At 39.2% G+C, this 17,236-nt stretch overlaps 1 protein-coding gene across 1 annotated transcript in view; it reads right to left on the bottom strand.

The window, feature by feature from the left end:
* The window catches only part of LOC142391800 (E3 ubiquitin-protein ligase Midline-1-like), a 56,519-nt gene extending 39,589 nt beyond the window's left edge, over positions 1-16,930 (bottom strand). Inside the window, exon 1 of the mRNA XM_075477874.1 lies at positions 16,760-16,930. The gene's annotated coding sequence lies outside the window, so the exon portion shown is untranslated. The remainder of the gene's footprint in view (positions 1-16,759) is intronic.
* Positions 16,931-17,236: the final 306 nt, after the last annotated feature.

Here is a 17,236-nt window from a genome sequence, read left to right on the forward strand (position 1 = left end):
CAAACACAGTTCCCTTCAAGCTGACCTCCGGCCTTTTGAAGCACAGAGGTTGCATCCAGTCAGGAAAGGGCTGGTTTTAATCAGCAAGGGGTAAGACCCAGAGCTGGTGCCAGCTGAGTGGAGACATCTTCTTTGAAGCGGAGTTTGAGACTGGAATGGACGGAAAGTAGGAAAGAAGTTGTTGTTTTCTGTGTTTTTGGGCATTTTCTGTTTTTTTTCTCTCTTGCAGAGGCTATCCGTCTCTCTCAAGTGGCCTCAGTGAATACTGATCTAATCAGAGAAAGACTAATACACAGAAAAGCCTTAGAAAACAGATTTTAAGAAGGGAGCAGATGGAAATGGGAACAGACAGATTAAAAGATATGGAGGGATAGGGGTGGAAGGCCAGAGATTAGGAAGTCTCGATGATAAATGCCACATGTCCAAGTAGTTGCACTATTTTATCTTTTTGGTTTTCTTTTATGCAGAATAAACCAAAAGAAAAGAGAAAAGAAATTCAATGCGTGGAAGTACCGTTGGAAATGAGTTTTTTCCTTCTCGTAATTTGGTTAACTTGTGCCTTTGAAACTCCGAATAGTTGCAATAATGAACTCTTCTCATTATTACTAACCGTTACTTACTTTGTGAGTCATAGTGTTGGTATGTGTCCAGTCACTGTGTTTGAGAACTAACTGAACCTGACAGAGCAGATGAACAGTGAACAAAGCATGAGATCCTCTAAAAAAGGACCCGGAACATTGTGGATACTGTTTACAGCATCGTCGTGACTCACTAAATCAAACTGAGGTCAGACCATCTATGGAAATATTTTGATTTGCTGATGTTTGAGTGTCCCCAATAAGAAGCGTGAGTCAACTGAGGTCAGGATGAGTAATGATAAACCGAATAAACACTAGTTATGATCATGTTTGCCCTGCCGGCTCCTTTCTTATCTTGACACTGTGACATAGTGACACTACAAAGCAAAAGAAAAAGAAAAGAGGGAAGAAAGCACAGTTAAGAAAGATTCCGACTGATGCTTCACTTCTACGTTCACGTGTTAGTGTGCCAGTCCACCTGATGTCCACACATTCCTATGGAAATTCCGTTCATCTCAGATAGGTGTTTGAACTTCCTGTTTTAATCCTGTTTTATTTTTGCAGGATTTGTCTCAAGCACACTGAACTTTCATAGTGGATTTCGGAGAGAGGCCATGTGGTATGAATGAAGTAGCAGGATAAAAAAAATCTACTAGCTTGCCACTGATCACTGCATTTTAAACACATTTAAATTAAAACTGCATGGTCTTATTTAGCAGATATTGATATCAAAATGATGGGAAGCTGTGTGCATGCATCTGGCATGGACAGCCAGGCAGGACGTTTTCTGTCTTACCTTTAGCCTTGTGTAATTAGGGATGCTCTGCTGCCGTAATTCCATGCGAATAATCCGTAAAACTGGGCAGGAAAACTGCTTAAATGCGCCTTTCCCACTGCTGCTGTGATGTTTTCATCCATCCGATTAAATAAAAAAAAAAAAAAGCGTTTCCTTGCATTTAACACGAGACATGAGAGCAGCTCTTTCGTGCATGAGGAAAACACACAAAAGTCTCAATCCGCTGCTTAAATCGGGCACATTCACCAGTAGCAACAGCTTAGCGTTTCTCTGTCACTCGAGAAATTTACTGTAACATCATCCATGCTAATGAAAATTCCTCCGTACACTCATTTCTATTTGCCTAAAGGTGCACGCACAAATGTGCCCACAAGAACACACACAGACAAATGCTGATCAATACAAAGAAACCACACGTGCTTTCGCACATAAGCTCGCATACAAGTGTCAGGCAGCATCATTATTAGCTGTCAGCAATCCTCAAACTGTCATGACAGTCACCTCTTGCCCTCTGCCCAAAGCAGCTCCATTTAATCCCAACATTAAGGAGACCCCCACAGAAATATTCAGAATCACAAAATCTCCAATAAATGATTTGAAGTTCTGTTCACTTCTTCAATGACAAACATGAATTGATATTTAACAAAAAACATGGAGCACGTAAGCATATTCAAACACATTGTTTTGCTTTGGTGGCCCTCAACTTTCCTGTCTCAGTCTGTTGACCTGAATGATGTGATGAAGGTTGGCAGAGTGACCTCCTCTGAGAACCACAAACTGTGTAAACAAGCAACTGCTTGTTAATATGCTAACTATGAGATTGGCCATAACTAGTTATGTTGCCCCATAGCTGAAAAGAAAAATCACTATAGCTTTCCTGGAGCTTTTACCATCTGATGTGTTCAGGGTCCCTGCTATAGAAGTCCGACTTCTGACAGCTGTTCTGAGAACAAGCTGGGGCCCAATAGAATTCCTGTATTAGTTAGTAAAAGAAGGAATCGAAAACAGTCAACCTGCTGGGTGAATCTATCTAATCTGTTATCGGTACCACGTACAACTCAGAATACAACAGAGACCACTGTAAACGCCACAAAGCTAGCCTTACTTAATATTAGATCTCTGTCCAATAAGTCACTGTTAGTTAATGACTTCATAATTTCACACAATTTAGATTTTCTTTTTCTGACAGAAACATGGTTAACAGAGAGCCCAAGTGCTACTGTTCTTCATGAAGCAGCCCCCCCAAACTTTAGTTTTATGGATAAATGCCGAAATGGGAGGAAAGGTGGGGGGGGGGCTGCCTTATTTAAAGATACATTCCAGTGTAAAGAGATATCATTTGGTGATTTCACTTCTTTTGAATATCTGAGTTTTAGCTTAAAGGGTGTTCCTAAAATCCTGTTCTATATCATTTACAGATCTCCAGGATACTGTGCAAGTTTTATTGATGATTTTTCTGAATTATGGTCTGTTATTTCGACTGATTTTAACCATTTTATCTTGACCGGGGATTTTAACATTCACATGGATAATATGTCGGATGGTACTGCCAAAGAATTTTCTTCTGTGCTGGACATGTTTGGTTTGTGGCAACATATAACAGAACCTACCCACCTTCGAGGTCACATTCTGGACCTGGTCATTTCTAAAGGTGTTGATATTTCTTCTGTTGTTGTCACTGATTTGGCCTTGTCTGGCCATTTTTGTATTTTATTTGATTTACATATTACTCAGAATGTTCAAACAACCAGCTTCTCAGTTAAGAAGAGGTACATCAATGAGAAAACAAGTGCTCAGTTTAGGGAGGCCATAGCTATGTTACCAACAATCAGCGCAGAGTCGGTTGAAGGAATGCTGGATCATTTTAACTTGAAAATTTTTAATGTAATGGAAGCTGTTGCACCGATAAGAATCAAGAGCACCTTGATCAAACAGAAAACCTCATGGAGAAACACCACTACGGTCAAAAACCTGAAAAGAGAATGCAGGAAAGCTGAACGTAAATGGAGGAAAACAAAGCTTCAGATTCACTATGAGCTATACAAAGAAAGCCTGCGTAGTTATAACAATGAGCTGTGCAAGGCCAGACAGCTGCATTTATCTGAAATGATTAATAAGAATGTCAACAATTCTCGAACTCTGTTTGCTATGGTTGAAAAACTCACAAATCCTCCTAAACAGTCAAACCCAGACCTCCTCTCCACTGAGAAATGCAACGAATTTGCCAACTTTTTTAGCCAAAAAAATCAAAACAATTAGACAAAACATTAACGCAACAAAGACAAACAAGTAAACTAATCTGTGTCTAAAACCTAGAAATAACTCTGACGTTATGTCACAATTTAATATTGTTAATTTAAAAATCCTAGAGGAAACAGTTCGGCAGCTGAAATCAACAACTTGTTCTCTGGACATAATACCATCCGACTTTTTAAAAACTGTTTTTACCTCAGTAGAAAGTGATCTCCTACGAATAGTTAACAGCTCACTGGCATCAGGCATTTTTCCCAAGTCACTAAAGACAGCTGCCATTAAGCCACTCCTAAAGAAGAGAACTCTAGATGCCTCTATGATGAACAACTACAGAGCTGTCTCTAATCTCTCTTTTATATCCAAGATTATTGAGAAAGTTGTATTTAACCAGCTCAACGACTTTCTGAATGAAAGTGGAAGTCTTGATAAGTTTCAATCAGGCTTCAGACGTCATCACAGCACTGAAACAGCTCTGGTCAAAGTGTTAAACGACATTAGGTTGAATACTGATTCTGGTAATGTTTCAGTCCTGGTTCTGTTGGACCTCAGCGCTGCGTTTGATACTGTAGATCACAGAATCCTGTTGCACAGGCTGGAAAACTGGGTTGGACTTTCTGGAGCGGTCCTTAACTGGTTCAGGTCCTACTTAGAAGGCCTCAGTTATTTTGTTACTATTGGCAGCTATGAATCTGAGCGAGTGGCCATGACTTGTGGAGTCCCCCAGGGGTCAATTCTTGGACCTCTTCTGTTTAACTTGTATACGCTCCCTTTGGGTCAGATATTGCAGAATTTTAACATTAATTATCATAGTTATGCAGACGATACACAACTTTATGTGTCTCTGTCCCCAGACGACTGCAGCCCAGCAGACGTACTGTGTCAGTGTCTGGAGGAAGTAAACACCTGGATGAGAGAGAATTTTCTACAATTAAATGAAGACAAAACTGAGATCATTCTGTTTGGTAGCAAAGAGAAGAGGGTCAGCGTTGGTAAATATCTTGAGACTCGGGACCTTATAATCACTGACCAAGTTCGTAACCTCGGAGGGTTGATAGACTCAGATCTGACTTTCAGCAGCCACATCAAAGCTGTCACCAAGGCAGCTTTTTACCACCTCAGAAATATCAACAGAATTAAAGGTTTCCTCTCCCAAAAAGACCAGGAGAAACTCATCCATGCATTCATCTCCAGTAGACTCGATTACTGTAATGCTCTTTTAACTGGACTTCCCAAAAAGAGCATTAAACATCTGCAGCTCATCCAGAACGCTGCTGCTGGAGTTTTAACCCGGACTAAGAGATCTGAACACATCACACCAGTTTTAAAATCTTTACACTGGCTTCCAGTCAGTCACAGAATAGATTTTAAAAGCCTGCTGATGGTTTACAAATCACAGAATGGTTTAGGCCCAAAATACATCTGTGATATGTTCAGAGAATATAAACCCAGCAGAGCTCTTAGATCCAAGGACTCAGGTCAGCTGGTCCAGTCCAGAGTCCAGACTAAACATGGAGAAGCAGCATTTAGCTGTTATGCTGCAAACAAGTGGAACAAACTGCCAGTGGAGATTAAACTTTCACCAAATGTAGACATTTTTAAATCCAGGTTAAAGACATTTCTTTTCTCATGTGTCAATGCATGAAATATCTTTTAACTTATCTAGACTGTTGCCTGATTTTAAATTCATTTAAATGATTTTATTTGTTTCTCTTTATATTATTTTATGTATTTTTAATGCTTCTTGCACTCCCTGCTGCAATGCTTTTATTTTATGTAAAGCACTTTGAACTGTTTGTACATGAAATGTGCTATACAAATAAATTTGATTTGATTTGATTTGATTTGATTTGATTTGATCTGCAAGGTGGACTTACGGAGGTGTCAACTGTTTTAACACTGCATGGATTTGTATTTTTCAGACCTTTAGAAAGCCTAAATTTTGTTCTGGTGACGGTGCTGTGGGTTGTGGGTCCCCAAACAATACAAAAGCTCTCTACAAAAGTCAATAGAGATGGAAAAATTTGTGACCAGACCTTTACATGCATTTAAAAGTGGACAATGTCTAAGCCATTTTTTGAGACTCGGATTATTGACATCTGGTACATTTTTAAATGAAAAAATTAGAAAAAAAAGAACAAAAAGATGAGATTACAACAACTTGTCATATCACTAATAACAATCCTTAATCGTGACTGTCCAAACATAACAGCAGAGGCTTTAAATGGGAAAAAAAAGGGGGCAACGACTTTCCGCTCTGCAAAATAGGTCACTGCATGTTATGCACTGCTTGGTGAGTAGTAACTGTCTTTCAGGCACTCACAACCCAACTTGTCTTTAAGCTAATATGCTATTTCAGTCGTCACAGCATTATCTATTAAAATCCTAACAGCAGAGAAAAGCAGCAGAGATATTTATCTGCCACCTTCTACAGAATGAAACAAGAGTGTGATGAGGCACAAAGAATACTCTCAGTTGTCTTCCTTTGAACTTGCATTTAAAATGCATTTTGAGTTTGCAGCTGAAAGGAAATTGTTATTGTCCCATACTTTCTTCTGAATTAGTGTCACAGAAGACTTCAAATTAAAACAAAACAATTCGCTATTTGTTGCTCTGTAAAACTAAGCATATTTCTCCAGGATGTTTAGCTGTTTTTTAGGGGTTTTTGTGCACCAAGTCACTTCACCTTTCATTCCTGCAGGTTTGTATATTGATTGTTTTATGCAAGATGCTTTAACCTCAGCTTGAATAAAAACCAACTCAAGTACATTTTATTTCTCAAATAAGAAAATTAACCTGCAAGACAAACCATAAGTAACATCACATGAACTGTCAACTTCTAAAAAGACTCTCTTCAGTCTGTTGCAAATGATTGAATCAGCCAGGTGTGAAGCCCCCGCAGCTGAGACACAGAGTCCAACAGGGATATAAATACAAGCTTGGTTACAAAATAAAGCAACTCTGTCGCTGAAAGACCTGTAAAGATGTTTGTAGAGCAAATTGTTGCTTTCACAATCATAGGCTGCTTTAAATAAGCTTCCCCGTTGTGAAAGAAATTGACTTTTTCCCAGGTGTGCGGAATGAAGGCTTGAAGCATGAATAAGTTATAAGTAAAATTCAGGCTCCCTGACTTTCATCCCTGCAGTGTCAAGCAGCTTAGTGTGAATGTGTTTGTGGTGCTATATAATCTATAGTTAATATACAGTATTATGCCGTTCCTGTCGGAGAGAAAATATTCTGATTTACGGATGTGCCACAACCTGTGACAGGGACAGTTTGCTCATCAGCACACTGGTGTATTGTAACTTCCTTCTTTCAGTAGCTCGTGCTGGATATAGGAACCAAATGTCTTTTGGAAGAGGAAGAAAAACATCAGCCGGTTGGGGATACAAAATGGAATAAATGTGAAAGGAATTAGATGCTGGAACATTAATCAAAGCACATGCATTTTGTATGAAGCTTTGCAGGGAGCTTTTATACAGTGTGCCTACTAGATAAGACAACCATTAATTATTAATGGATAAGTGTGGACTCAGTTTGTTCATTATTGGTATGAATTATTAATCACGTCTGTCAGTCTCAGGTGTGATTTTTTTTTTATAAATCGAAAGAATTTTAGTTTTTAGTCTCGCTTATCCGTTTAAGATAAGATGAGAGATTTTTTTTCTAACATTTTCCCCTTTAAAACTACTAGATTCTCCTTTTGTGTCTATTTCACAAAATTCCGTGACATTCCCATGTAGACATGTTTTGTCCATGTAAACAAAACAAAGGTTTGTGTCCCGAGTCATTAATAAATGAGTGTTTCATGACAGTCTAACAAACTTCTCCATTGGACAGCATATGCAGAAACAGATGGGTATGAGGTCCAGTAAAGGTATATTTTATGTAGGCATGCAACAGTCATATACAAGAAGTAAACACTTGATATGCACCCTTGCAATCAAAATGCATTGTAAAGAGCAAATTGAATAGCAAGGTGTAAATTTTTAATACTATTTGCAGAATTACCAATGCAGATTCACTATTTATACTAAAAATATATATATAAATATAATATATGCCTTTACTGAAACGAAGGAAGGGAGAAAAAGGGATATGAATGGAAACCAGTTTTTCCTTAAAACTGATGGGATCTAATGGACTGGAAACAAATCTCTCAATCACTTCTCATGCTGTATTTAGACCAACAGGCAGTTTGGCTGTCAAACAGAGGTGCATCCCAGGAGACAAAGCGTCTCAAAGAAACTGACATTTGCTTCCAACATGGTTGCTTGCCTCCTCCTCTATGTGTCTTGCTTCTCTATCGAGCTGGAGCTGTCCCCTCAGGCATAGCCAACACCATGTCTCTATTCTTCTAACACCGGCGCAGATTAATACTGCCAGCCACAGAAAACAGCGATCTGGTCTCCCACACTGTCACAAACAGACCCCAGAGGTTCAATCAATAAACCATCCACAGCATTCCCACGCAGATAATAACCTGAAATGCCCAGTGTTGCACATCTCAGCGTGTGTTTTCTAAAAGGGATCTATTCTTAATAGTGAACCTCAGAGGAAGATTCAAGTGCTCTTCAAGTGTTGTGAAGAGGTCTACACTGAATGGGCTCATTGAACTGAGCACATTGTTCTCAGGTGCACCCACTAGGCTAATGTTGGATAATTCAAGATACTGCAATACTGCTCAAACAAATTTAATGAATTACTTGATTTTGTATTTTCAGTGTCACAGTTACATTGGACAAAATTTAAAAACCCCATTGATGGGCCGTGGCTAATACAAAATGCCATAGTTTGAAGCATAATTCATTCTGTGATGACTCATATTTGGCTGTTGTGAACATTAATACAGCTCAGAGAGATGCTAATGCATCAAAGCGCTCAGCACAATGCGAGATGAGCAGACTTAAGCTGCCCAGAATATTTAATCCCAAATTAAAAGCTATATTACTCACTGCTATTCATGTGTCCCATAATGGTCCTGCATCAGTATTAATGACGTGCTGGAAGAAGATCTCAAAGGCGACAATGGTGCCAAGAAAATTGGCATGAATCATCCTTCTTCCATTAAAATAGCCTTGATGGTCATGTGCAGGTGATGTTTACTTATTCTAAAAAAAAGTTTTAAAGACTCACTAAGTTCTTAAGTGACGTATTTTTGTTAAGGAGCGTTCATATGACCTGACAGGAATCACGACACTTGGATATGAAAATGTATAAAAAGAAACCACATAGAGTTTTGTAACCGTAATGAAATATTTTGTTACACGTAAACCTAATCATTTGTGAGTGAGAGTGCAAAAGAAAAGTGCAAAAAGAAAAATAAATTTGACAAATTCAAGCCTTAGTTGTGAAACAGCAATGTTGTTTTGTCCTGTAAACCACTGCATCTGTTCCATAGTCTCTTCTCTGGTCAGTTGACCATGGCACTGCTTGTGCTGCAGTTTTCCTAAATAGTGATACAAATAGTTATTTCCTCTAGAATAAAGTAGACCAAGCATAATCAAATCAGTTTTGCTTCAGTCAGATGGTATGTAAATCCAACTCTTTAGTCAAAAACATAGGTTGCTATGGAGTACTTTGAAGTTTTGCTGACAAATCACAAGTCTAAACCTGGAAAACAAGCTACAGCTACGTAAGCAGGCAGCATCTTTGCCTGGAATCACACGAGGCGAGCTGGGTGTTATATCAGTACACAGCATTAAAACAGCTCTTTTGAGCCCCGTTACTGTTAAAGTCGATTCTTTCAGCACAGGGAATCACTCTCCCAGCACTGCTCTCCTACTTTTTCCATCAGGAGACATTGATCCAATTCTGCTTGTAGGCCAATCATTGAATATGAGTTTCTGCAAATCAAAGTGCCAATTAATCCTGGCAGCAGAAGGCAGACAGGCTGCAGAAGTAATAACTGGGATACTGAGCTGCACAGCCACTACAATTTGTACACTAAGTAGGTGAAGCGTTGTTAGCCGCAGTTGTATTCAGACTGATCTCAGATTTGCCTTCTGGTAGCATTTAGAAGAATATTCTGTTATTTTGAAAAAAAAAATTCTTGATTCTAGTAAAAAAAGATCAGCATTTAGTCTTTTGATGGCAAAAAATGCATGGACCCCTTTTTACTCAGGGTCACCAGGGGCAGCACCATTCTTTTCAGATTTCACATGTGGATACATTTTCCAAAACACTGCTCTCAAAGATTCACAGTAGATGCTCGGCAGATGCCGTTGCTTGTTTTGAGGCAGAATCCTCATAATGCTGCCGTTTTACATAAATTGCATAAATCTCCCAGGGTCCACATACTGTGAACTTATTCTGGTGACTGAGAGGTTAAACTGGGATTTGTTATGTAGGCAGGGGGGCTGTGTGGTCTTAGGTTTGTAATTTGGTGGGCCGTGTGTGTGGACTGACGTCGTTTGTCAAATTGTAAATCAAACATGGTGACACTGACCTCTGGTCAGCATGTCAACCACTGCTTCTAGATGTCGTTGTTGGTGTGGAAAGGTGATAAGAAAAAAATCTTTCAGTAAGCAAACTCTCTTGTGAATCTGTGTCAGTTGTTGCCACAGCAGTGTTGTTGCCACTTTAGAAAAGAACAATAGTGTAAAGAAATGGTCTATTAGTTACATTAAAGTAGAATTGAACATATTAAAACAATATACACAGGCTTCAAACCCCTTTTCAGATACTCATAGCTTTCTTTAACCTTTCAGAGGGATCAAAAGAGTCCAAGGACACTGCTTGGTTTAATTCTTGGCCCGTTACTTCAGGGGAGCTTGTGTTGTAAAATTGTGAGTAGTTCAACTTTTCAAGAGGCTGGGCTGGCACCAACCAATCAAATCACAGAACTGTTTGGGTTTATAGGTTTTATTGTGTACAAAACATTCTTGTTTTTTTTTTTTTTTTTTATTGGTTCCTTTGCTCTGAATTATTACTTCTTAGTGCCTCGGCTCAGTCATTGTGTTTTGGTTCATTACCTGTTTGAGATTTGGTATTTTGTTTGAGCTTTATTCTTTGTGTTGTCTGCAATTGGGTCCACCCCTAATCCCCTCTACCATTGATTACAGCACTGGTCTTGACCCCAGGTCTTCATGCACACCTGTTTTCTGTTAACCCTGTAAGACCCAGATATAGAAAAACACCAAAAAAAAAATTTTCAACCATTAAGATGTTGTTGTAGGAGGCCTTTGATGCTGAAAATGATGTATTTTTAAAAAAAATATGTTTTGTTAAGTTTTTACGGAAACGTTGTAATATTGCAACGTTGGGCTCAATGGGGAGCAGAATCTCCTGCATTTGCACTCATTGTCTGAACAACAATACAGAACTAAGGATTCTTTTGCAGGGTTTTGCTTTTGTCCCAGAACAGTATAACATGAAAAATAACCTCAGTCATGTTGTTCTGAACAGTCATTTATTGCAACAACAAGAACTTAGTAGAGTAGAGTAGAGTAATAAAGATAATTCCCCTTGAAAGGAATCATCATCTCATCCACAGAATTGTGCTCTTCGGGTACCACCTGCAGGCATTTCTCTCTGTATGACTCAAGCCATGGTCTGAGTTTCCAGAGTTTGTCCCTCTTTTCAGTCTCTGACACTGTTGAATTGTTCACAAAATGTAATGTTGTCAAAAGAGATTGGAATCTCTCACTCACCTGCTGTTAATCAACTCATCAGTGCTCCCAATGTTTGGAGCTCTCCTCTTTGTCATTTGCCAGTTCCTCACTGTCTCTACCTCCCTGCCCTGTTGCTTCTTATAGTCGCTTTTTATTTGTTTGAAGTTTTTAGATTTCCTGTTCTTTAGCGCCCTTGGTTTGTTTAAAGACTTTTTTTTGGTTCAACAACTTTTCCTCCAGCCAATCTGCACTTGGGTCTACCTCCTTAATTGCTTTTACCGTTAATCGCAACACTGACAAATCCCGTGCCCGAAGTTGTGAATGACAATTTGCTGCAAGTCCAAATGTCAGGCCCGCTCACCATCAAGCCTCAACACATTATGTGAATCCAATGGAAGATAGTGCTTTAATACAGCTGCCGGCAGAGTCTGGGAGTAGGTGCCAAGCTGAGTGTCGTGATTACAAGAAATCATAGAAAAAATTGTGGCTTTGTATCCTGCATGTTGTCACAAAGAAAAATAATATATATGACACACAACTTGTGTTCTGAGGCTGCCTCGGAGTGTCCTGGCCCAATTTAACCTGCTGCAACTAGATCATAAAGACTGATCAAAGTTCATGTTTCACAGTGAACTCTCTAGTTTCCAATATGGACATACACATCTTTGGGAAAAGGTGTGCTTAAAAAACTATATAATGATATTGTAATTAGTGTATTGAAATTTAAAGAGAGTTTATCTGAGCACCATCTCCTGCTCGCTGTTAATTCTGAGGTCAGGGACAGTGTGATTTAAGGCATGGGTATTTCAATAGCACCATCAACACACTACTGCAAAACTTCAGGTACAAAAAGTTAATACTGCAAGGAACAGCTGACAGAAGGCATCTGAATCCAGCTGTCTACACAGTTGCTACCATGACAACTATTGAATTTGCTCTATGGGCCCTGACTTTTATGATTAATTTTTATTTAACAATGTTGTATGTGCTAACTGTGTCTCAGACTGTATACTTCTGTATTTAGCATTGCTGTTTGAATTGTATAAGTATGTTGACGCCATTAAATCGCTACAAGCAGTACAGTAAGATTCAGAGTATCCAGAAGGGGAAGTCATATTGGTCACGAAATTGAGTGTGGGATTCTGTACACGACATTGCCTCGATCATTGCCATCTTGGCTATGCAGCAGAAGGACTAGAGACTACCAACCAATGTTCAGCCAGTACAAGGAGGATACATCATTAGTGTCATTGGCGATGCCAGTGCAAGATGGTCAAATAACTGTGTATTTGTTAAGTTTATTAAGTATTTTGTGGTCTTGTTTGGTGTTTCTGCATGTTAAAGTACCTTATTCAGTCTGGAGGAATGAGAGGCACAAGAAGTTGTAAGTGAAATTGTAAAATACAGCAACTGGATGAGACAAATAACATAGTGGGAACAGTGTGCTATATGTCCTGTAAGTGTGCTCCAATGTGCCAAAGTAAATGTTGTTGCAGCGACAAAGTACTGAACATAAAATAAAATAATTGTGAACGTGCCACTTCTGTATGGTGGTTCAGTAGAGCAATACTTGATTCAAAGTATTCTTTTCAGTTCAATGTTATTTTTATAGTGCCAATTCCCAACTAAATTAATAGCTTATAATCCAAACTTATAGCTCTACAAAGCTTTCTTTAAACAGCAGGACTGGTTTCTGTGTGGATTCAGCCTCACAAACTCAGTTTAATACCTTGTAGTAGGTTCACAACAAACATGACTTATTCACCTGTATGTCATGTAATTATGCTAGCGACAGGTAGTAAGCACTCCTCAAATGAGGCAGATGCTTTGGCTATTGTAACAAGTGAGTCTTGCATAAAGTTAAAACAGAATGGCACACAGCTTTGGAATGCTAAATGGCAAATCAACCTGGGAAATGGCTAGATTATAAGCATGGCAGGGCAGCATTTTGGCGATGTAAATTGTCAATCTCACTTAAGTTACACATCAATTTAAGGTACTATTAATATTTGCTATCTCTGACTATATTAGCATATTTTACTTCATTATCACCCACACTGTTGGCTGTTATGGAGACAGTGCTTTTTATACAAGCCTCCAAGCACATTAAACAATACTTTGACACTAAGATTGTCTTGGGGTTGCTAGCACAGATAAACAGTATGTTGACAGAAGCTGAATCACAACACAGCCAAGGCGCAGACTCACAAAAGCTGTCTGTTTGGTGGGGATGGAACCGAAAAGAGCACTTGACTAGTTCACTGCCCATCTCATCACCAAGTGTCTCTGGCTCTCTCAGGCTTTGTCATTATGCAGATTAACATTCAAGTGCCATGTTTGGTCACCCGTAAAACAAACCACCCCATTCACATGGGCCAGTACCCCTAGGGTGGATGAAAGGAGACCACTGCAAATAAACTGCCTCTACTTCCATTGAAACTCCCTCCCACTTTACTCCAAACTCACCCCTCTGTCTTTTCTCTCTATTCAAACTCCTTTTCTTCAGCTTTGGTACAAGGCGAAGGAAGTGGCTTTGAGCCAGAGTTGGGCTTTTGGAGAGCTGAAATGTGAATGCCAAGATGGATGGGATTTTATAGCTGGAATGTGCGGGGGTTTGGCTGGGCATGAAAAAGATTCGACACACTGGCAGCCAGTGATGCCAAGGCCTCCTAGTTTGACACCCTGCTGGGCTTGAAATATGTTAAGGAGGGAGTTATAACTGAAAATAATTTGTGCAAACTACTAAAGGCAAGGGCTTCAAAAGAAAGGTTTTAGAGTTTCTTTAAATACTCAAAAATAGTATTTAAAATATGCTCATTTTTAATTGGAAATATTTTTCATATTTCTGGCAGAAGCAAGAAAAATCATTGAGACTACAGAAGGAAGGAAATGGGTGATGAAATGTTGTCCTTCAGAAACTCAAATCCCTCTCCTTCATATTTTCATATTTATGTTTGATTTCTTGAGTTTTCTCCAACACCTTCACTCCTCCACTCACATGAATGCTCCCGGTTATTGTCATGTAACAAAAACCTTCCTCCACACACTTTTTTACTTCATTTTAGCTCAGCGCCAGTAGCTCCAGGTATGCAACTGTCACATCCTGCTTAATTCATCCAACATTTCCCTCCTCCACATGTCAGCACTGATAAGAGAATTGAGTGGAAGGAATCCGTAATGGGGAAGGAGTAGGCTGCGGATGTTGTGAACTACGAAACCCTACATGACCACAGTTACCTGAAACCGTTGGCACGGTAAGCAATGTGCAAAGCGTTTCATCCGTCCTGAAGCTAAAGGTTAGTGTCCAACTTGGAATCCAGAAAATCCTATCGCAAGAGATAAGCAGCTTCTGAAGTGCCTTCAGCATGTCATAAATACAGAATTCCTCAAAAAAAAAAACTGCGCTGCTGTGAGTCAAATGATGCTATCTCATAACTAGAATTACATAAAATGAAGTGCCAACTTGAACATTTCTAGAAGAAAAGTGCAGGCTCAATCCACAGCAAAGATGCTTAATTTATCTCACAGTACAGCAAGTTTAAGATTCATGCTGCTCAGTCAGCCACAGATAAACAACTTGCTGCACCAGTAGCTAAATGCATTTCAGATCATTATTCAATATTTAGAGCTGTGTGTGTGTTTTGTATGCAGGTCTTTGACAAACTGAACACAGAACGCATTGCTGCGGTGTCAAAAGTTCAGCAACACGCCCACACTGATGTCTAAAACAGGCACTTGCAAATGTGATCTAAAAACTTGAATAAAAGAAAAAACAAGATTACAATAGATGTCCATGTTAAAAACATAACTTTGCAAAGTTGTTCATTATTCATAAACGCATATATACACTATTGTATTATTTATTGGCCATGTCGGTTTCATTTTACCTCAACACATTGCGTTGCAGTGGGGGATCATTGAAGGTTTAAAATTTTGTTTTAGTTTCTGCAGACTTGAAAGAACTACTCATCACTCTTGATTTTAAATTAAGTTTTTAAATCTTTGCAAATCATTATGTATAAACATGTGTCTGTGTAACCTTAATCTAGCCAATCATCGAGCGAAAGAGCAAAAACTACATCAATATGTTGGTGGAGGTTATCAGGTTAGGAAAATGATCTGCTCAATTAAACATTTTATGTGAAATACACAAGACTCCAAAGTTATATTGCAAAGGAATCAGAAACATATCTCTTCTTTTAATCAAACTGAGTATGAGTGTGCTTTCAAACGACTGCTTACATTATTGAGCAAAATGAAAAGGAACAAAATAGCTGGCACATCTTACTTTAAATTTCAACCGATTCTGACCAGCATGGTGGAAAAACTGCCTTTTTTCAATATGATTCTATGATACATACAAGGTGTCCTTTCCCATTGCACCAAGTTTAGCATTATGAAGTCCACTTAAAAAGTTAGGTCCTGAAGAGCAAGGTTTGCATCCTGCGTGAGACTCATTTTTCCACCTGAAGAGTACAGTACAGCCACTGAAGTACCTTTACTGGGTGCTGTACCAGTCAAGACTTTAGCTGCTGTTTAAAGTTGCTCTTATTCACTATTTTGTTAGTTTTAGGGACCTGACTAAGTACTGACATGTTGGGAATAAGATCCAGCCTAAAGTGTCTAATTACTTTTACTTCTTCATATGAAGATCTGACAGCTTCAGTTGCAATGTGTACCTTTGCTTGTTTTAAGATGTCTCATAGGATGTATTTTTCAGTGCTCTGAGTTTAGAGACGAACAAATCCAACAAACAAAGACTAGCAGAAGGTTTAGCATTAGGATAAATAAACAGGGCGTGTAGCTCAAAAGTGGGACACTGGCTTTCATTCTACTGTGGTCCAAACAAGCAATTTGTCCAATTTTATGCACATGGAGAAAAAGAATAAATTGGATGATAATTTGGCATACGCAAAAGCCTCCTGGGTGCATGCATGGTACAGTTAACAACCTAGTGGTGAAACATATGTCTTCCATCCTATAAATTGCAGAACAAAACAAAACAAAAAAGAGGGACTAAAAATATATTTCTTTGCAATAAGCATTTGTTTTAGCTGAAACTATGTATAACTAACAATCAACCTTTTAAACCCTTCATTCATATTACATAGTTAAAGTCAGTTTTTTATTTGTGTTTTTTGTTAATGTCTCAGAACTCAATCTCTTGCAGACGTGTTATGAGACATTTTGAATTTAAGAGAAAAACAATGAAAAGCCCATCAAAATTCAACTAACAAAACGTGCAGCAGTTCCAAGCTCAAACCTAAAGATAAGAAGCTGCTCTGAAACAATGACAGCAACATGCACGTGCATTCAACTACCACGTTGGGACCGCATGGAGTAATCATCCCCTAAACTGCCCCCGCCCTGTCCCGACCCCTTTCCACCCCTTCAATGTATGACATCCCACTGTGAATGTGCTGCGAGGATAACAAAAAAAAACAAAAAAAAGACCCAAAACCTACTGCCTCAAAAGGACTAGCCCCAGTGAAAGTGAATTAAGCAACAAAGGAGGCACTTACATTCAAGAGCCTCACATGGTCCTCGGACAGAAAAGAGGAGAAGCAGGCAGTGATTCCACTCTGAGGAAACAATGGTAACCTTGGAGAAAGAGCTGGAGAGGCAAAGAAAAGTGAGAGGGAACGGGAGACAGTGAGTTGGAAAAGAAATGTGAGAAAGAGAGGAAGCAGATTCATGCATCCACAGACGCAGCGTATACGCAAATCAAAACACTTTGGATCTTTTCCTGCATCTCCCCTCCTCCTCCTGTTCAGCTTTACCTCCCCCCCATCACTACCAACCCGTGCCTTCGGGTTTTACTTGTCATGTGTTCAGGCTCAGGCAAGCGTGAAGCGGGCTGAGGAAACTGGCGCTCCAAATGCTTTGTCCAGCGGTTGGGAAAGTCATGCTTCCATTAGGTGGAACATTGAGCTTTTTGGCCCCTCTGTTTGATTCATAGCAGATGGATGGACAGGCAGGAAATTATATCACCTATCACA

This window comes from Odontesthes bonariensis, chromosome 11, assembly GCF_027942865.1.
Source record: "Odontesthes bonariensis isolate fOdoBon6 chromosome 11, fOdoBon6.hap1, whole genome shotgun sequence".
NCBI classification, from domain to species: domain Eukaryota; kingdom Metazoa; phylum Chordata; class Actinopteri; order Atheriniformes; family Atherinopsidae; genus Odontesthes; species Odontesthes bonariensis.